At 41.6% G+C, this 21,263-nt stretch overlaps 1 long non-coding RNA gene across 2 annotated transcripts in view; it reads left to right on the forward strand.

Moving 5' to 3' along the window:
• LOC132534345 (uncharacterized) overlaps nucleotides 1-19,046 on the forward strand; it is a 35,651-nt gene extending 16,605 nt beyond the window's left edge. The window contains exons 1-3 of one of the 2 annotated variants that reach the window (XR_009546078.1): nucleotides 14,506-14,974; nucleotides 16,432-16,570; nucleotides 18,371-19,046. This is a non-coding gene — a long non-coding RNA (uncharacterized LOC132534345). Of the gene's footprint in view, nucleotides 1-14,505; nucleotides 14,975-16,431; nucleotides 16,571-18,370 lie in introns of those variants that run through there. The other variant, XR_009546077.1, reaches the window with a different exon arrangement.
• Nucleotides 19,047-21,263: the final 2,217 nt, after the last annotated feature.

Here is a 21,263-nt window from a genome sequence, read left to right on the forward strand (position 1 = left end):
TGTTGTGCATTCATATTACCCTGTGGCGTGAGATAGGGTTGCCAGAGAAAATACAGAAAGCCCATTGACAGTAGAAATGCAGGCAAACAAAGACTACACAGCATCACATGTGTCTCAGCTGAAACTCAGACTCAGTTCCCCTCACTGGGTTTGATTTGCTGCTACCCTCCTGGGCATGTGCCCAGGTCTCTGATAGCCCAGGTCCAGTACTGAGCCTGTCTGTCATTCTTGGGGCTGAGGTATCTCCTGTGTAAGGGTCATCCTGTCTTCTTGCAGAGGGTAGAAACATGCATGTCATTAGGCCCAGTTGTACAAGGAAAAAGGCACAGATCTGGCTCAGAGATCCTCAGGGGTTGTGACTACCAGAGCAGGCAGTAATACGTCTCTTAAATAAATCAGGTTGTTTTTATTGGTGTGGGAAAATGTCACTGGCAGTTGCTCTGTCTGTGAGCGATACATGTGTGTTTGAACCTAAACAGTAGCTGTTTTCTGGGGGGCTATTTAGTCATTCTATCCTATGCCCTATGTGACTTAATTTTTTAATTTTATTTTTTTAATTGCCACCAAAGTTATCACTTGGGCTCCATGAGCTACTTGATAAACCCACTGCTCTTGGAGACATTTAGTTTTCTTTTTCTTTTCTCCTTTACTTCCTTTTTTTTTTCTTTTTTTTTTTGCCTACATAGTTACAGCTGGGGCTCAGTGCCTACACTACAAATCCACTGTTCCTGGCAGCCATTTTTAATTTTTTCCCCTATTTTATTGAATAGGACAGAGAGAAATTGAGAAAGGAGTGCCAAAGAGAGAGAGAGAGAGAGAGAGAGAGAGAGAAGATAGACACCCCTAGACCTGCTTTGTGAAGCGACCCCCTGCACATGGGAGCCAGTGGCTGGAACTGGAATCCTTGGGTACGTCCTTGCGTTTTGCACTGTGTGCACGTAACCTGGTGCACTACCACCCGATCCCTACGAAATTTCCTTTTCTTTTCCCCCCATTATTTGATAGGGCAGAAAGAAATTAAGAGGGTAGGCGGGAGATGGGTAGAGAGAAGAGGAAGCGTCGCATCATGAGCAGTGAAGCAGTAAGGCAAGTGACTCTAGTACTGCTCATGACGCTTCCTCTTCTGCAGGTGGGGACTGGGGGTTTGAACACAGAGCTTGGTGCTTGGTAATATCTGTGCTCAACCAGGTGCACCACTGCCTCATCCCCACTGAGCTTTGCTTTGAATGCTTGAGGCTTTCATTTCTTTAAAAAAGATTTTATTTATTTGTTCATGAGAAAAGATAGGAGAGAGAGAAAGAACCAGACATCACTCTGGTGCATGGGATTGAACTTGGGACCTCATGCTTGAGAGTCCAAAGCCTTAGAAATATTTTCTAGGTCTCCCTGACCTTCTTCACATTCTCAAACTAACCTGGAGCCATGTTGTAGCTCTGTTTTCCCTGTGTGAGTTCTGTAGGATAGGATCAAGGCGATCGGTACAAGAAAGACAAGTTTACTTCGACCTAAATATCAGCAGTTTTCTTGGGCTATTCAATCACTGAAAAAAATTGACTTGCTTTCTCCAATTCTTTTGTGCAAGTTAAACACGTCTACTGTAGAAGAACTTTAGAACTTTGGATCTGATGCCTGCTTGTCGGTATTTACATGGGTGTCAAGATAGATGGTTTTTGTGAGACTGCTGTCATGGTGGAAGGTGGGAAATGGTGAAGAAGTGATGGACTTGGATGCACAGGCACCTTTACAAGGCTCCCAGATGCCTTTTCCACATACTGAACTCTCAGAGCAATAAGCACTGGTTTAGAACACCCTCTAAATCTTTGACCAGCTGCCAAAACAATCGCTTAAGTAATGTTTCCTAATGTCCAATGATAATTAACGCCCCTTCCCCCACAACTGGTGGTATGTCGCCATTCCCTAGTGAAATCCCTAACAAAGCTCCCCTGCTACTCTCCACTGAGCTGTGTTATTTCCTCGGCTGCTCTTTCTAGAAATCTGTACACAACAGCACCCTAGTGGGGCAATTAAAACTGGTCTCACTGCAGGTGAGTGTGTGAGTGGAAAAAGTAGAGATGAAAGACGGCAAGGGGATGGTTTCACTGATACCTGGAGTCCACAGAACTGAAACACATGGACTTGTAAATATAAGCAAGCAAACAAAACGAAGCAAATGAACTGTCTTGAAAACTTTGAGAATTATGGTGGTTACTATTGGGAAGTGGGGGGAATAGAACTTCGGTGATGGGTGCAGTGTGAAATTGGACCCTGTAACTTGTAAACCAGTATTAACCACAAATAATATTTTTTTATTTAAGAAAGGATTAATTAAAAAAACCATAGGGTAGGAGGGGTACAATACCTACCACCCAATCTCCATATCCCACCCTCTCCCCTAATAGCTTTCCCACTCTCTAGCCCTCTGGGAGCATGGACCCAGGGTCATTGTGGGTTGTAGAAGGTAGAAGGTCTGGCTTCTGTAATTGCTTCCCCGCTGAACATGGGCGTTGACTAGTCGGTCCATACTCCCAGTCTGCGTCTCTCTTTCCCTATTAGGGTGGGGCTCTGGGGAAGCAGAGCTCTAGGACACATTGGTGGGGTCTTCAGTCCAGGGAAGCCTGGCCAGCATCCTGATGACATCTGGAACCTGGTGATTGAAAAGAGAGTTAACATACGAAGCCAAACAAATTGTTGAGCAATCATGGACCCAAAGCTTGGAATAGTGGAGAGGAAGTGTTAGGGTGGTACTCATTGCAAACTCTAGTGTACTTCTGCTTTCAGGTATTTATTTTGCAGTAGTTTATGGATACGTGTGAACATATGCTCTCTCGCACAGAAACTAGTGTATATCTAGGTTTTGGGACTTTGTTAGAAAGTGAACCACCTGAGATGGAATTAGAGAATACTATGAAAGGAGAGGTCTCACCCAAGTGATGAAGCTGAAGGGTTGTCATTCCACACGTGAAGTCTCTGGACACAGTCTGAAGTGAAGCATGTTGAGGTGGCAATCCTTGCGTTGATTAGGTTGTGATCGGCAGATGCAATATTATTTGATATGGATTGGGAGAGGCATACGGGAAAGCCCTATCCAAGGGTTCCAGGACTGGGGGAAGTAGAGGCTCTATAGTGGAGATGTGAGGTTCCTGCTGTCTTAGGGTTCAAAAAGACAATCGATAGTTAATGTTATCATCACATTATTTGGTAATTGGGTTAACTTTGAAAAGTCCTTTTGTTATGGTTTGCTGTACAGTACCCAGTATCTTGTATATAGCTGTGCTATTGGTTGCTTCTGATCTACTTGGTCTAGGCTTTTGAGAGAGTCTGCATATCAATTACACAGCCTATATAGTAAAAAGATTCAGTTTGTGTTTTGAAAAACTTCGAGACATACAATTGATTTTCCCCCTCTCATTAATTAACTAGTGATTTATATGACTACATTTTACTAGGAGTGTACATAAACACCATTCCCACCACCAAAAGACTGTGACCCATCCCTCCCACCCACTCCCACCCCCCACTGTCCCAGGAAGCTGCATGTCTACCCCTTACCACAGGGTTTTTACTTTGATGCCCTACTTATAATTTGGTCAGGTCCTGCTTTTAGTTTCCCTTTCAGATCTTCTTACTTAACTTCTGTTGATGAGAGGAATCATCCCATACTCATCTTTATCTTTCTGACTTAGCTCACTTAACATAATTCCTTCTAGCTCTGTCCAAGATGGGTTAGAGAAGGTGGGTTCATTGTTCCTGATAGCTGCATAGTATTCCATTGTATATATATATATATATATATACCACAGCTTTCTCAGCCACTCATCTGTTGTTGGGCACCTGGGTTGCTTCCAGGTTTTAGCTATTATGAATTGCGCTGCTATGAACATAGGAGTACACACCCCTTTTTTGGTGTTATGGAGTCCTTGGGGTATAACCCCAGGAGAGGAATTACTGGATCATATGGAAGGTCCATGTCTAGCCTTCTGAGAGTTTTCCAGACTGCTCTCCACAGAGGCTGTACCAATTTACATTCCCACCAGCAATGTAAAAGGGTTCCTCTGTCCCCACAACCTCTCCAGCATTTGTTGCTGCTGTCCTTTTTGATGTATGCCATTCTTACAGGAGTGAAGTGGTATCTTAGTGTTGTCTTAATATGCATTTCAATCAGTGACCTAGAGCAGTTTTTCATATGTTTGTTAGCCTTTTGGATCTCCTCTGCAGTGAATGTTTTGTTCATATCCTCTGCCCATTTTTGGATGGGGTCATTTGCTTTTTTGGTGCTAAGTTTGCTGAGCTCTTTATATATTTTGGTGATTAGTTTCTTGTCTGATGTATGGCATGTGAAGATCTTCTCCCATTCTGTGAGGGGTCTCTTTGTTGGTTTAATAGTTTCCTTGGATGTGCAGAAGCTTTTCAATTTGATGTAGTCCCATTGGTTTGTTTCTGCTTTAGTCTTCCTAGCAATTGGGTTTGATTCATCAAAGATGTCCTTGGGGTGTAGGTGGGAAACTGTTTTACCAATGTTTTCCTCTAAGTATTTGATTGTTTCTGGTCTGACATCTAGGTTTTTGATCCATTTGGAGTTGATTTTTGTTTCTGGTGAGATAAAGTGGTTCAATTTCATTCTTCTGCATGTTACAACCCAGTTTTACCAGCACCATTTATTGAAGAGAGCCTCCTTTTTCCATTCCATCCTTTGGACCCCCTTATCAAAGATTAGATCTCCATAGGTGTGGGGATTTATTTCTGGGCTTTCAATTCTGTTCCACTGGTCTGTGTGCCTATTTTTGGTCCAGCACCATGCTGTTTGGATGATAATGGCTTTATAATATAGTTTAAGGTCTGGGAGTGTGATGCCTCCATTTCTGTTTCTTTTCCTCAAGATGGTTTTGGCAATCCTAGGTGTTTTCAGGTTCCAGATAAATGATTGTAGTGTTTGTTCTATTCTCTTAAAGAAGCTTGGTGGAACTTTGATGGGTATTGCATTAAATTTGTATATGGCTCTGGGGAGAATATTCATTTTGATGATATTTATTCTTCCAATCCATGAGCATGGGATGTCTTTCCATTTCTTGGTATCAGTTTCTATTTCCTGGAGTAGCGACTCATAGTTTTCAGTATACAAGTCTTTCACTTCTTTGGTCAACTTTATTCCTAGGCATTTGATTGATTTTGCTGAAACAGTATATGGGAGTGTTTTCTGGATGTCTTTTTCTTCAGATTTAGTGTTTGCATAAAGAAATGCCACTGATTTTTTACATTGATTTTGTAGCCTGATACCTTGCTATATTGCCTAAAAACTTCCAGTAGTTTTCTGCTGGATTCTTTAGGTCTTTATATGTATACTATCATATCATCTGCAAATAGTGAGAGCTTGACTTCTTCCCTTCCAATCTGTATTCCTTTGATTTCTTTCTCTTGCCTGATTGCTATGGCAAGAACTTTCAATACTATGTTGAAGAGTAATGGTGACAGTGGACAGCCCTGTTTAGTCCCCGATCTGAGGGGGAATGCTTTCAGCTTCTGTCCATTGAGTATGATGTTGGCTGTAGGTTTGCTATATATAGACTCCATTATCTTGAGGAATTTCCCATGTATTCCCATTTTTTGTAGAGTTTTGACCATGAATGGGTGTTGGATTTTGTCAAAGGCTTTCTCTGCATCTATCGAGATAATCATGTGGATTTTGGCTTTGCTTTTATTGATGTGGTGAATGACATTGATTGACTTACGGATGTTGAACCAGCCTTGCATTCCTGGGATGAATCCCACTTGGTTGTGCTGAACAATCTTTTTGATATGTTGCTGTATCCGGTTGGCCAAGATCTTGTTTAATATTTTGGTATCTATGTTCTTCAGAGATATTGGTCTGTAGTTTTCCTTTTTTGCCCTGTCCCTATCAGCTTTTGGTATCAGGGTGATGTTGGCTTCATAGAAGGTGGAAGGGAGTATTCCTGTTTCTTTAATCTTATGGAAAAGCTTAAGAAGTATTGGTACTGTTTCCTGAAAGTTTTGTAGACGTCGTTTGTGAAGCCATCTGGTCCAGGACTTTTGTTGTTACGGAGGTTCTTAATAACGGTTTCAATTTCTTTGTCTGTGATTGGCGCATTTAGATTTTGTAGTTCTTCTTGGTTCAGTTTTGGAAGGGCATATGCTTCTAGGGATTGTTCCATTTCTTCCCGATTCTCTAGCTAGGTGGTTTATAGTTCTTCATAGAAGTTTCGCAGGATTCTCTGGATTTCTGTGGTGTCAGTTGTGATATCTCCTCCATCGTTTACAATTCTATTAATTTGAGTCTTCTCTCTTTTTGTTTGGTGAGTCTGGCTAGGGGTTTGTCAATTTTGTTTAATCTTTCAAAGAACCAACATTTGGCTTCATTGATCCTTTGTATGGTTCTTTTATTTTCGATGTTGTTTATTTCTGCTCTAATTTTAGTGATTTCTGTCCTTCTAGTTGCTTTAGGGTTCCTTTGTTCCTCTTCCTCTAAGTCCTTGAGGTGTGCAGTAAGGTCGTTCATTTGAGCTTTTTCTTGGTGTTTAATATGTGATTGTATGGCTATAAGTTTCCCTCTCAGTACTGCTTTAGCTGTGTCCCAAATATTTTGATAGGTTGTGTCTTCATTTTCATTTGTTTCCAGGAACATCTGAATTTCTTGCTTGAGTGAATCTCTGACTCAGTGGTTCTTAAGGTATATGTTGTTTAGTTTCCAAATTCTCTGACTTTTAATAATTTTCTGTTTCTTGTTAAATGTTAGTTTTACTCCACTGTGGTCTCAGAAGATACTTGGGATTATTTCGATGTTCTTGAATTTATTGATGCTGTCTTTGTGGCCTAACATGTGGTCTATCCTTGAATATGTGTTATGTGGATTTGAAAAGAAAGTGTATTCCAGTTTTTTGGGATGAAGTACTCTGAAAATGTCCAAGAGGTCTAGTCTGTCAATCTCTTCATTCAACTCTCTTGTATCTTTGTTGGTTCTCTGCTTTGTTGATCTGTCTAAGTGAGAGAGTGGGGTACTGAAGTCTCCCACTATTATTGTATTACTACTGATGTATTTTTGAAATTCTTTCAATAAGTGCTTGACGTATTTAAATGGTCCCTCATTGGGTGCATAGATGTTAATAATTGTTAAGTCTTCTTGGCTGATTGATCCTCTAATCATTATGTAATGTCCATGCCTATCTTTTATTACTTTAGTTAATTTAAAATCTATCGTGTCTGAGATGAGAATGGTTGTTCCTGCCCTTTTTTGAGGTCCGTTAGCCTGTATGATAGTTTTCCATCCTTTCACTTTAAGTCTGTGTTTATCTTGTTGTGACAGATGGGATTCTTGCAAGCAGCATATGGTTGGGTTATGTTTTCTGATCCATCCTCCCACTCTGTGCCTTTTGATGGGTGAGATTAAGCCATTGACATTTATTGATATGATGGATTTAATGTATTGTAGTGCCATTGTTCAAAAAAAATTTTTTTTTGTTTGCTCTGATATATTGCCAGTATTATAGTGATATTCTTGTTTATAAGAGGTCTTTTAGAACCTCTTTCAGGGCCGGTTTGGTGATGGTTGCCTCCTTTAACTGTTGTTTGTCTAAGAAGGTTTTGATCCCTCCATCTAGTTTGAATGAAAGTCTAGCAGGATATATTATCCTTGGTTGAAAACCTTTTTCATTCAGGGCTCGATAGATATCTTGCCATTCTCTTCTAGCTTTTAGAGTTTGAGTGGAGAAGTCTGCAGATAATCTTATGGGTTTTCCCCTGTATGTGACTTTTTGTTTCTCTCTTGCAGCCTTTAGGATCCTTTCTTTATCCTTACTTCTCATTGTGAGTATGATATGTCTTGGTGTCTTCAGGTCTGGGTTGATTCTGTTTGGTACTCTCTGGGCCTCTTGAATCTTGATGTCCTTTCTGTTATTCAGGTCTGGGAAGTTTTCTTCTATTATTTCCTCTAGAATGTTTGCTTCCCCTTTCTCTCTTTCTTCCTCTGGCAGGCCAATTATATGAATGTTACTTCTTTTGAGATCATCCCATATGTCTCTGTTGTTGTTTTCAGTGTCTCTCAATCTCTTTTTAAGCTCTTTCACCTCTTTCTTAGTTTTCTCTAACTCATCCTCTGTCTGACTAATTCTGTTTTCTGCTTCTGTTAGTCTGCTTTTGCTTGCCTCAGCTTCTTTCTTCATTACAGCTATTTCAGCTTTCAGTTCTCTGATTGCCTCAAGATAATCAGTATTTTCCTTGGGGGTCTCAACTGTTGTTTCCCTAATACTGCCATTCCTTTCCTCCAATGTTGTTTTCATTTCTGTGATTAATAAGTTTATTATTGCTTGCATACTTTTCTTATCTTTGGTTACTTCTGGCTGATTTGTAGTTTCTTCTGGGCTCTTGTCTTCATTCATTGGAGTAGCAGATTTATTTGTTTTTGATCTACCCATTTTTTTTATTTATGTGTTTCTTTTTTTATGCTCTGTTGTTCCTCAGCTGTTGTGTCTTGAGTACAAGCAACACTGTACTAAATACGTTTATGACAATTGCACTCACCAACCTCAGGAATTACAGTAGCAAATGAAGCAAGTATTGAAGCAGTTTAATCACTGCCATTTAGCCAAACAATGTCTCCAGTCCGTGAAAAAATAGTAACCAAATCCCAGTGAAGAAGAAAGAGAAGAGAAAGAAGGGATAGCAAGAATAGACAGTTATGCAAATCTACTATGTACTGTATATTCTAGGGGTAACAAGAGGGGAAAGGGAAGCAGAGCAGAGATACACACATAGAGAGTCCACTCTGAGTCAGATTTCTTCCCCAAAGTAATTCACAAATTCAGAAAGGCAAAGAAGAAGGAAGGAAGAAGTGTATGACAAGATAAAAAAAAAGAAAACAAAGAAAAAAGAAACAAGAGAGAGAAAAGAGAAAAGATAAGAAAAGGAGCTGTAATTAAAGAGCAGTGAAAGGAAAGTTTTTTTTTTGATTAATTTATTTTTAATTTAATTTTTTTAATTAGCTAGGAGGAGGGAGGGAGGGGAGAGTCTGTAGAGGAAGTAGGAGTAACGAGACAAGTTCCTCCCACAATAGATAAGATGCCCACTACCCTAGCTACCCTAAGAGTTAATTATGATCAACCTAAAGGGGGGGGGAAGATATATGCCTTTATATAATATTAATAATAAAATAGAGCAGGGTAAAAAAAAAAACCCTGTTCCAGATTACCTCAAACCTCATGATCAGAGGCAGCTGATTGTTAAGAAAGAGAAAAAAAATTTAAAAAAAAACACCTCAGGACTAGACAAGGATAGCTGAAACAGACAGTTATGCAAATCTACTATCCACTGTATATTCTAGGGGTGGCTAAAGGAGGAAGGGAAGTTGAGCAGAGACACTCGCAGTGAGAGTCCACTCTGAGTCAGAATTCTTCCCCAAAATAATTCCCAAATGTGTTATCAGTGAATTCTAAAAAGCACACTGTTTGGTGGTATGGGGGATGGGGCCTGTGGCTTTGGAAGCTGTAGGATTAAGGAAGAAAGGATGACAAGAATTAGAAAAAGAAAAAAAAAGAAAGAGAGAGAGAGAAAAAAAAATATAAGAAAAAGAACAGTAATTAAAGAGCAGTGAAAGGAAAGAGTTATTTATTTATTTTTAATTATTTAATTAGCTATGCAGCGTGGGGTGTGGGCGTTGGCTACTTAGAAAGAAAAAAGGCCAGAGGTTTCAGAAGGGTATAGACTTAGAATGAATGATACTCCCTGGTGGGACAGGAATCTTGGTAAAGAAAGAAGCTCAGCAGGGGAGCCTGCTAGGAGCTGGTCCCCAGGGACTGGTTATGGGGGGTGGGAGGTGTGCTTTGGGATTAATAATTTAAAAGAAAAAAAATTTTCCCCTTTTTTACTACTCTATTTTTTAACCCAAATTAAGTTATAGTCACCTCCTTGGTGTCACCGCTAGGACCCCTTATTGACTGGCCTACTAAAGGGAGAAAATCCTACCGTTTCCAGAAGATGTGGTCAGAGCTCAAGCCACTAGCAGCTTCTCAGTCCGCCATCTTCCTGGAACCCACAAATAAATTTAAACACACACACACACACACACACACACACACACACACACACACACACACACAGAGTTGATAAAATAGGTTTTGGGGGCAGTTGGTGGCACACTGGGTTAAGTGCACATAGTACACTGCACAAGGACCCATGCAAGGATCCCGGTTCAAGACCCTGGCTCCCCACCTGCAGGGGTTCGCTTTACAAGTGGTAAAGCAGGTCTGAAGGTACCTGTTTTTCTCTTCCTCTCTGTCTCCCTCTCCTCTCTCAATTTCTTTCTTTTTAACATTTTATTTATTTATTAATGAGAAAGATAAGAGAGAGAAAGAATCAGACATCTTTCTAGCACATGTACTGCCGTGGATTGAACTCAGGACCTCATGCTTGAGAATCCAGTGCATTATCCACTGTGCCACCTCCCAGACCACTCTCAATTTCTCTCTGTCCTATTCAAAAAAAAAAAAATGGCAACAGAAGCAGTGGATTTGTAGCCCCAGCGGTAACCCTAAAGACAAGAACAGAACATAAACAAGAAATAAAAAACAGAGGCCTCAAGTTGGCGTTAACAGAAAAGTCCTTCCTCCAGAGGCAGGAGTGGTGGCCAGTTTCAGTGGGGGTCAGACTAGTCCCTGAGATCCTCTCACCTAGTCACCAGTGGCCTTTGTTCTTCACTAAGAGACCTGGTAGAGGTTTAACCAGGCAGTCAGACCTTGTCTTGAATAAGTTTATTGCTTATAACTGCCCTTTCCCACATGGCTTTACGAACCATGACTTATATACACGGCCTTTTAAAATGGCTATTTCATGGACTGGGGAGATAACATAATGTTCCTGGAAATGACTTTCATGCCTGAGGCTCTGAGGTCCCAAGTTCAATCCCCAGTACCTCCATAAACTAGAACTGAGAAGTACTCTGGCAAAAAAAATAAAATAAGAAAAGTAAGATAAAATAAAATGCTGGCTTAAGTTATTCTATGGGTATGGGTAGGAGGACGGGCTTCTTGCAATATGACTTCATTACTTCTGGCCCACTTTTTCAGTCAAGTGTGTGTGTAAAGAGAGAGAGGAGAGGCAGAAGGGAGAAAGACAGAGGAGGGGAAACACCACAGGAGTTTCCCCTGGTCCTGTGGGTACATCTTTATGGTGTTTTGGCTCAAACTTTGTCATGGGTATGGGAAAGCATGTGCACTATTCACTGGGCTACCTCCACAGTACAGTGTATAAGCAATTCAAAAAGGATCAATGAATTCACCTTTGAACTTGCAAACATTTCTACATGCCCCTGGCAAAATTACATGCTGGGTGGGCTGTGAGGAGCCCAGAATTTGGAATGTGAAAAGGCCATTCGAATGAAGCTGGCTTCCCGTGTGCACTCGTGGCCCAGCTCCTTGGAGCAGCTGGAATCCACAGGCTGGAGTTAGAACCCTTTTCCTTAAACAGCGGACCTTCTTGTTGTCAGCTTTCAATGATGTACCTTGACGTGAGTGTGTTAGTGTGTGCCTTTGGCATGAGGGATTCTTTCCCATGCAACTAATGGCTCATCTGCTCAGTGCTGTAGACTGCAAGGAACTTGCTCATCTCTGTGGACACAGCCTCAGCCGTCTCAGGTGAGGCCACAGGCAAGTGGTGATGACCCAATACCAGCAAGAATCAGGACTCCCTTCAAGGGAACTGCTAGTCCTTCCTTTATTTCTGGAATATTCTCTCTTTGCGTCCACATGAAGGACAACAGACCTCGCAGCCTAAAATACAGCCTAAAAGCTCAGGATGAAAAGTGAATGGGGGAAAAACTGGTAGGATACCCCAAGTCGCCTCAGAAAGACAGTTCCTGACCTTAGAATGTGGTAGCAGCTGGTGGAAATGTTGGGGCTCAGCTAACACTTGGCAAACCAGCAGGTAGAGTGGTGCTTGTTGTTGATTAAACAAGGGCGCCGAGCCAGAGGGTGAAGTGTGGCCACACTCCAGGTCATGCTCTTTCCTACTAGGAGGCCATGGTAGCTAGGAGAGAGGGAAACCTATTTATGTGTTTATTTATTAGATATTTTGCTTTGGCCACCAGAGTTGTCGCTGGGCCTCAGTGCCCATATAATGAATGCAACGCTCCCTGAAGCCACCCCACCCCCTTCTCTTTTAGTTGATTGGACAGAGAAATTGAGAGGGGAAAGAACATAGATAGATAGATAGATAGATAGATAGGAAGATAGATAGATAGATAGATAGATAGATAGATAGATAGATAGGTAGATAGGGACACTTGTGAAGCTTCTGCCCCTGCGGGTGACTTGAACCTAGGTTCTTGAGCACTGAAATGTGTGTTTACCAGAAGTGCCACCGCCCAGATCCAGGAAGCTTCTTCAAATGTTGAAACGCTGTTTCTTCTACAAACCACGTACGCACACATGCTCATCTGCCCAAGTAAGCACCTTCTATTGTTATTGGTGATTGAATAGTGGCTCACAAGACTATAAGGTACAGTTCCACATAGTACCCACCACCAAAGTTTTGTGTTCCTCACTTCCCCCCCCATGAAAAAAAAAAGATAACCACCTTAGTTCTCACAGTCTTAGAGATGGTCCAGCTACTGTTTCTTTTGCTTTTTGTAAGTTCATGTGTTTCATTTCCCTATAGTCCGCACGTGACTGAAACCATCCAGTAGTTATCTTCACACCCTTGCTTACTTCACTAAGCAGAATTGCCTCAAATTCCATCTGTTTTGTCCCAGAGGACACAGTCTCATCTTTGAAAATTTCAGGGTAGTTTCTCACTGGGTATATATTTTGTAATTTCTTTATAAAGTCATCTGTCAGTGGCATTGGGCTGCTTCTGCCCCTTAGCTGTGAACACAGGGGAGCATATGTCCCTTAGAATTAGTGCCTTCCAGTCTGCCTCTCTCTTTCCCTAGTAGGGTGGGTCTCTGGGGAAGTGGAGCTCCAGGACACATTGGTGGTAGTCAACGCCCATGTTCAGCAGGGAAGCAATTACAGAAGCCAGACCTTCCACCCTCTACAACCCACGACAACCCTGGGTCCATACTCCCAGAGGGATAGAGAATGGGAAAGCTATCAGGGGAGGGGATGGGACATAGAGATCGGGTGGTGAGAACTGTGTGGAGTTGTACCCCTCCTGGCCTATGGTTTTGTTAATGTCTCCTTTCTTAAATAAAAGAAAAAAAGGAAAAAAAAAAAAGAATTAGTGCCTTCATGTCCTTTGGGTAAGGAGTGGTGTTGCTGGGCCATAAGGTGTTTCCTTGTTTTGTTTGTTTAAGGGTTCTCTATAGAGCTTTCTATACAGGTAGGTACCTTTAAAATTGTGCATCATAAAGCCACATGAGCTAGTGGGAGCCCTAATACTTCCCGGTCTTCTGAGTAGGTCTGACTTTTATGCGAATTCTGACCTTGATATGCGAGTCAGAGAGCCTGGGGTGATCAGGCAATAACCTCAAAGGCACATGGTGATTTCACGGGGCACACAACAACACTGATGAGAAGTTGTTCATTTTCACCTCTCTCTTCACCCTGTTTTGTTAGGCAGGACGAAAGCGTTGGTTGGTTGGTACATTTGCTATCAGGAAGTGCTACAGCTGCCTCAGTTTGCCACACCAGCTCCGAAGACAGCCCTGAACTTAGACCCAGAGACTTCTGGGAGGGCCTATAGGCGTTTGCCCTCAGCGTTCATAGTCACTGTATTTATGCTGAGCTCTATCTTCTCCCTTTGCTAAAGAATATTGACTTTCTGCTTAAAAGAAGCGAGGAAACATTTAATATGCAAGTATTAAAGAACTGAGTCGATGTCTGCATTGCTTTTGTCATGTGCATGCTGTATCTGTCTTGGGCTGAAATGAAGGGATGGATTCCAGGAGAAGAGACCAAATAATAATGGGGTAGAATAATCTGAGGCTGAGACACAGAGTCTCTTCAAGGTAGCACAGGCTTTTAACAGCTTCTAAGAAGCAAATAAAAGGAAACATTTGCATTGTTATGGGGAGGGATTTAGGTCCAGCTATGCTTGAGAGTTCCTGCATTTGTGTGTGCTTTCCCCATCAAACGAATTGATGGCGTCTACTACATCTTAGGGCTGGAATTAGAAGAGACAGGAGGGGCCAGGCGGTAGCATACTGGTTGAGCACACAAGTTACCCCGTGCAAGGACCCAGATTCAGCCCCCCTCCCCACACACACAAGCAGTGAAGCAGTGCTGCAAGTGTCTCTTTCTCGTTCCCTCTCTGTCTCCCCTTTCCCCTCTCAGTTTCTTTCAGCCCTATCAAATATAAGAAAAATAAAGCTAGGTAAACTCTTAAAAAATAAATCAATAAGAAATAAGAAGAAAGATGAGGTATTTTGGAGCCAAGAAATTGGCCTCATATTTTTGCTGTAGTGACTGCATTGAAGCCATTGAAAGTTCCAGGGGGGAGTCGGGCTGTAGCGCAGCGGGTTAAGCGCAGGTGGCGCAAAGCACAAGGACCGGCATAAGATCCCGGTTCGAACCCCGGCTCCTCACCTGCAGGGGAGTCGCTTCACAGGCGGTGAAGCAGGTCTGCAGGTGTCTATCTCTCTCCTCCTCTCTGTCTTCCCCTCCTCTCTCCGTTTCTCTCTGTCCTATACAACAACGACGACAACAACAATAATAACTACAACAATAAAACAACAAGGGCAACAAAAGGGAATAAATAAAATAAAATATTTAAAAAAAAAAAGAAAGTTCCAGGGGTGGGGTTACATCAATTAATTTCTGTTAATTGACACTTAACGTAAGATCTCTCCATAGATCTCTCTCTCTCTGTGACACACACACACACACCTCTCTCTCTCTTTTTCTTTCTCTCTAAACTCACCAATGATTCAGATCTGTGCTCTGCCTTGTAGGAGAATTTACCGCAGAAGCCACAGTACATGGCAACAGTCCTGAGCTGGGGGCAAAAGGTACTCTCTGTCCACAACCCTCTCCAGGTGAAACAGCACATTCAGCTGTTGCTTTGCTGCAGTCAGATCATTGTTTGGTATCCAGGGGCAACTTAGCTTGTGTTTACACAGAAAGGAAAAAACAAATGTATCCTGCGATATGATCTCAGAAAACTGCTGCCACTGGCCTTCCAAACAATTAGTTCAGACCATTTCACAGAGCCTTAAGCTTAACAATGTCAGTCTTTGTCTAAATGCTCTTCAATAACATTTTCCCAACGAGGCCAAAGTCTAGGCTGGCAGAAAGACAGTGCCATCTTGGTACCTTGTAAGCACTCTTCCTGGAGATATAATTGGCCTACAGTGAGCAACACATACTCAACATAAAAATTGATAAGTTTTCACTTGTCTGTTTTTGTGAAATTTTCATCATAGTCCACATAATGAATCTCTCTCTCCTGAGTTTTTTTTTTTTTTATAGCCTCTTGGACATTCTGCCTCTAGCTCCTGTCTGTTTTTTTAAATTTTTTTTTTAAATTATATTTATTTTCCCTTTTGTTGCCCTTGTTGTTTTTACTGTTGTTGTTGGATAGGACAGAGAGAAATGGAGAGGGGAAGAGAGAGAGGGGGAGAGAAAGACAGACACCTGCAGACCTGCTTCACTGCCTGTGAAGCAACTCCCCTGCAGGTGGGGAGCCGGGGGCTAGAACCGGGATCCTTATGCCAGTCCTTGCTTTGTGCCACATGCACTTAACCTGCGCTACCGCCGGACTCCTGGGAAATGTCTTTTGCCGCTATAGATCAATTTGCATTTCCTGGAGTTTATTTTGTTAAAAGTATAAAATGCTCACTTTTGTCTGATTTCTTTCAGTATACTTGTCTTTTCTTTTGCCGTTAGGTTATCTTGGGCTCACTGCCTGCTTGACTCTACCACTCCTGGCAGCCTCCCCCCACCCTTAGATAGTGGGTAAAAAACAGAAATGGGGAGAGAGACAGAAAGAGGGACACTGCAGCACTGCTCCATTGCTCATGAAGCCTTCCCCCCTGCAGGTGTTCCCATGTGGTGGCTTTGGCTCGAACCCAGGTCCTCAAGCTGGCTAAGGTCTGTGCTTTACTGCACGAGCATCTCCCAGTTCTTGGACATGGTAATGTGTGCTTAACTAGATGCACCACCACCAGGCCCCCACACAAGTTTTGTATGGATGTATGTTTTCTTTTCTCATGAATAAACATCCAGGAATGCCACAACTGGGCCATATGGTAGTTGTATATGCGGTTAATAAGCGATCGCAATGTCTTGTCAAGTGTTGGACCACTTTATATCTCCATTAAAACGAGAGTTCAATTCCCTGTGTATGAGAGTCCTAGTTCTTTCCTATCTTCAGCCAGTACTAGGTGCATGAGCCACTTATTTACTGTGGCTTGAATCATATCCCTCACTGGGGCCTCATTCATATGTGATTCCATCATTCCTGGACTGACCTTTTTCATTCTTCTTATTTCAGGTAGTGAGGAGGGGGGAAGAGCCAGAGAAAGATGAGAGATGATCACAGCATCACTTCACTATCCTTGAAGCAGCCCATGCTATCCATGCTGCTCCCGTGTGGGAGAGGGATTTAAAGTCAGGACCTCACACATGCCAAGGTGTGTACTCTACCAGGTCAGCTTCCTCCCTGCTTCTATATTGTTACCTTCAACTTCCACTTAGAATTTTCACATCTGTTGGGGATGCTGATTTGCAGTTTCCTCATGTCTTTTGGGCGTCAGTGTCATTCTGGATAGATGGAATGAGTTGGGACATGTTCTTTCTGTTTCTGTTCTGAGAGTTGTATACAGTTTTTTTTTTTTTTTTTTTTTAACAATTATTTATTCTTCAACAACGGTAGAATTTACCAATGAAACCATTTAGCTCTTGTATGTGCTGGTGGAAATTTAATTACGAATTCAAGTTCTTGAATATATTCTGGGCTATTGAGATTATCAGTTTTACTTGAGTAAACTTTGATGATTTATGTCTTGCAAGGGTTTTTCCAAGTATTCTGGGTTTTTGAAATTCTTGCAAAAAAAGTTCCTAGTATTTCATTTTATGCTCTTACTGTCTATAGACTGTTGTGATGACAATTTTTTTCCTGCTGTTGATAACTTGGATTTTTCTCACATTTTTCTAGTCGAGGATATGGTTATTGATTTTTCCCTAAGATAAGTTTGCTATTTTTTTCTTGTTTTCTCATTTTTCTTGTTTAATTTAGGCTGTTTTTTTTTTTTTTAAATTTCTTTTCTCCTGCTTACTTTTGGGGTTAATTTCTTCTAGTTTTTTTTTTTCCTTTGTTGTCATTGAGATCATTGACTTTAAGCTTTCCTGTCCTAGAGCAGACATTTAGTTCAATAAGATTTTCTTAGATGTTGTTTTCGCAGCACCCCCTAAACTGGATATGCCGTTTATATTTTTTGTTCAATTTAGACTACTTTATAATTTTTAATTCCTTTCATTGACCCATGGTTTATCTGTAGAAGAACTGTTTTAGTTTCTAAATATTTGGGAAATCCTGAGAACTTTCTGTTGGTGCTTTCCAGTTTACTTCCATCATAGCTGAAGGGCATACTTTTCCATGACTTGAAATAGTTTTCACCTATTTAGTCTTGTTCTATTGCTCAGAATATGTCCTGTCTTGGTAAATACTCCAAGCGCATGTGAAAAGAATGTGTATTCTACTTCTGATGGGTGGTGTTGTATAATTGTCAATTATTGTTAGTTAGCAGGTCCTTTTAAAAGTTTATATTAGTGATTTAATAATGATTAATAAGATTGTAAGGTAACGGGTACAATTCCATACAGTTCCCACCACCAGAGTTCTGTATCCCATCCCCTCCATTGAAAGCTCCCCTTTCCTTTACCCCTCTGGGAGTATGAAACAAAATTCTTTATGGGGTGCAGAAGGTGGGAAGTCTGGCTTCTGTAATTGCTTCTCTGCTGGACTTGGACATTGACAGGTCAATCCATACCCCCAGTCTGTTTCTGTCTTTCCCTAGTGGGGTAGGGCTCTGGAGAGGTGAGGGTCCAGGACACAGTGATGAGGTCATCTGTCAAGATAGCATAAAAATAGCACCTGCAACTTGGTGGCTGAAAGGTGGTAAGATATAGAGCAGGATAAATGGTTTAATAAATAGGAACCCAATGGTAGAAATAGAACCGATGAAACCAGGGGTCTTCATATGGGAAGAAGCTGGGAAATCTATTTTAGGTATGTCCCAATGGTCATATAACGTCAGTCATTTTTGCCTGAGCCCAGTAGCTAACATGGAAGTGGACTAATAGTATTGTCAGGGAGATGGTGTCAGAGTTAAGAATAGGACTAGAATGCTGTATTAGAACAGAGAGTAGCTCCCAAATATGAGGGAAGTATATCAATACCATTAACAGTTAACCCCATTGATCTGACCTAGGACCCATATCCTTAAAGATGTCTGATGTTTAAATGGAAAAGAATTCCACCAACATTTTCCTCTAAATACCTGATAGTTTCTGGTCTAACACCCAAGTCCTTAGTCATTTGGAGTTTACTTTTGTTTCTGGTAAGTTGTAGTGGTTCAATTTCATTCTTCTGCCTGCTTTCAACCCAATTTTCCCAACATTGTTTATTGAGGAGACTGCTTTCTCCATTTAATAGTTTGGGCTCCATTATCAAAAATCAGGTGTCAGGTGTAGGGGTTGATATTTTCTTTACTGATATTTCTGTCTAAAATTTTTACTACTGAGAAAGGATAGTGAAACCTCAAAATAGAATTATAGCTTTATCTCTCTTTACATTTCAGTGAGTGCTTTATATATTTCAAAGCCCTGCTAGCAGAGTCACACATGTTTAGGATTGGTATATCCCCCTGCTGAAAAACTACTTTACTTTGATGAAATGGCTATTTTTATTTCTGTACATTTTTGTGCTGAAATGTACACTACCTTTTAATAATGTCATTACTTTTTTTTCTGAAAAAATTCTCTAATCATTATATGTAATGCAATCTTTTAAAAGCTTCTATATTGGGGCACCTGGTTAAGTTTACACACTACAGGGAAGCCAGGACCCATGTTCAAGCCCCTGGTCCCCACCTGCAGGGGGAAGCTTCAAGAGTGGTTGAACAGTGCTGCAGGTCTCTCATCCTATCTCCCCTCTTAATTTCTTATTTTTAAAATTTTTAAAAATTATTTATTTATTTATTTATTTATTTATTCCCCTTTTGTTGCCCTTGTTGTTTTATTGTTGTAGTTATTATCGATGTCATTGTTGTTGGATAGGACAGAGAGAAATGGAGAGAGGAGGGGAAGACAGAGAAGAGGAGAGAAAGACAGACACCTGCAGACCTGCTTCACCGCCTGTGAAGCGACTCCCCTGCAGGTGGGGAGCCGGGGGCTCAAACCTGGATCCTTTTGCCAGTCCTTGAGTTTGGCGCCACCTGCGCTTAACCCGCTGCGCTACCGCCTGACTTCCTCCCCTCTTAATTTCTTTCTGTCTTTATACAAAATTAAATAATTTTTTTGTTGTTATTGATGTTACTGGTGTTGTCATTGTTGGATAGGACAGAGAGAAATGGAGAGAGGAGGGGAAGACAGAGAGGGGAGAGAAAGACAGACACCTGCAGACCTGCTTCACCGCCTGTGAAGCGACTCCCCTGCAGGTGGGGAGCCGGGGGCTCAAACCTGGATCCTTTTGCCAGTCCTTGAGTTTGGCGCCACCTGCGCTTAACCCGCTGCGCTACCGCCTGACTTCCTCCCCTCTTAATTTCTTTCTGTCTTTATACAAAATTAAATAATTTTTTTTGTTGTTGTTGATGTTACTGGTGTTGTCATTGTTGGATAGGACAGAGAGAAATGGAGAGAGGAGGGGAAGACAGAGAGGGGGAGAGAAAGACAGACACCTGCAGACCTGCTTCACTGCCTGTGAAGCGACTCCCCTGCAGGTGGGGAGCCGGGGGCTCGAACTGGGATCCTTATGCCGGTCCTTGTGCTTTATGTCATGTACACTTAACCCGCTGTGCTACCACCCGACTCCCCAAGAAAAGCTTTTGTATTTATTAATGGGGACAGAAAGAACCAGAGCATAGTTCTGGCACATATAATACTGACAGTCAGACTGGGGACTTTGTGAGAGCCCTTCGTGCTTTCTCTACTGCACCACTTCCTGGATTACTTTTAATGTTTTTTTTTTTTAACTTATGTTTTTTTCAAATATTTTTTTCTGTCCCCTACCCTCATTGCTCTCTTTCATTTAAAAATCTCTTTATTAGGGAGCCGGGCGGTGGCACAACGGGTTAAGCGCACATGACACAAAGCACAAGGACCGATTTAAGTACCACTGGCTCCTCACTTGCAGGGGAGTCGCTTCACAGGCGGTGAAGCAGGTCTGCAGGTGTCTGTCTTTCTCTCCCCCTCTCTGTCTTCCCCTCCTCTCTCTCGATTTCTGTCTGTCCTATCCAACAAAAATGACAGCAATAACAACAACAATAATAACAATGATGACGATAAGCAACAAAGGCAACAAAAGAAAAAGTTAAAAAAATAAATAAAAATAAAAATCCCTTTATTGAGGGAATGTTGATTAACAGGAGGACTGTTGTCCTGGGACTTCATCTTCAAGTCTTCCCAAAGTGAATGTCAACACTCTTCATCCTCTACCAGACCCCCATCCTAGTTCCTCACAGGGATACAGTAACAAGCATCTTGCCAGAAGAAATGCTGTTTTGCAGTTCATTGGTATACATTCCGTTATTCAGACCTAGTGTTTCCTTTTGTTTTATTTTTTATGGTCTTTATCTCTGTGTTGTCAGCTACCCCAGCCTTTTGTTCTGTGGTGTTAATTAGCCACTGTTCTCATCCAATGCGCTTTTCATCTTATACACATTATATTTTTCTTTTATAGAGGTTTGATTTGGGTCTTTAGTTTCCCCTCATAAATCTCTATTTCACCTCTGAAGACATAGAAAACAATTATGATAGCTCTAATGTCTTTGTATGCTAATGCTATTTTTTTTTTATTAGTGATTTAATGACTTGACAAGACTGTGGTATAAATGAGGTACAATTCTATACAGTTCCCACCACCAGAGTTCAGATCATCTCCCCTCCATGGAGGTTTCCCTATTCTTCATCCCTCTGGCACTAGAGACCAAAGATCTTTGTGGGGCGTGGAAGGTGGGAGGTCTGGCTTCTGTAATTGCTTCTCTGCCGGACATGGGTTTTGGCAGGTTGATCCATGCCCCCAGTCTGTTTCTGTCTTTCCCTAGTATGGGGTAGGGCTCTGGGGAGGTGGGATACTAGGACACATTGGTGAGATCATCTGCCCAG

The sequence above is a fragment of the Erinaceus europaeus genome, chromosome 18 (assembly GCF_950295315.1).
Source record: "Erinaceus europaeus chromosome 18, mEriEur2.1, whole genome shotgun sequence".
In the NCBI taxonomy this organism is placed as follows: domain Eukaryota; kingdom Metazoa; phylum Chordata; class Mammalia; order Eulipotyphla; family Erinaceidae; genus Erinaceus; species Erinaceus europaeus.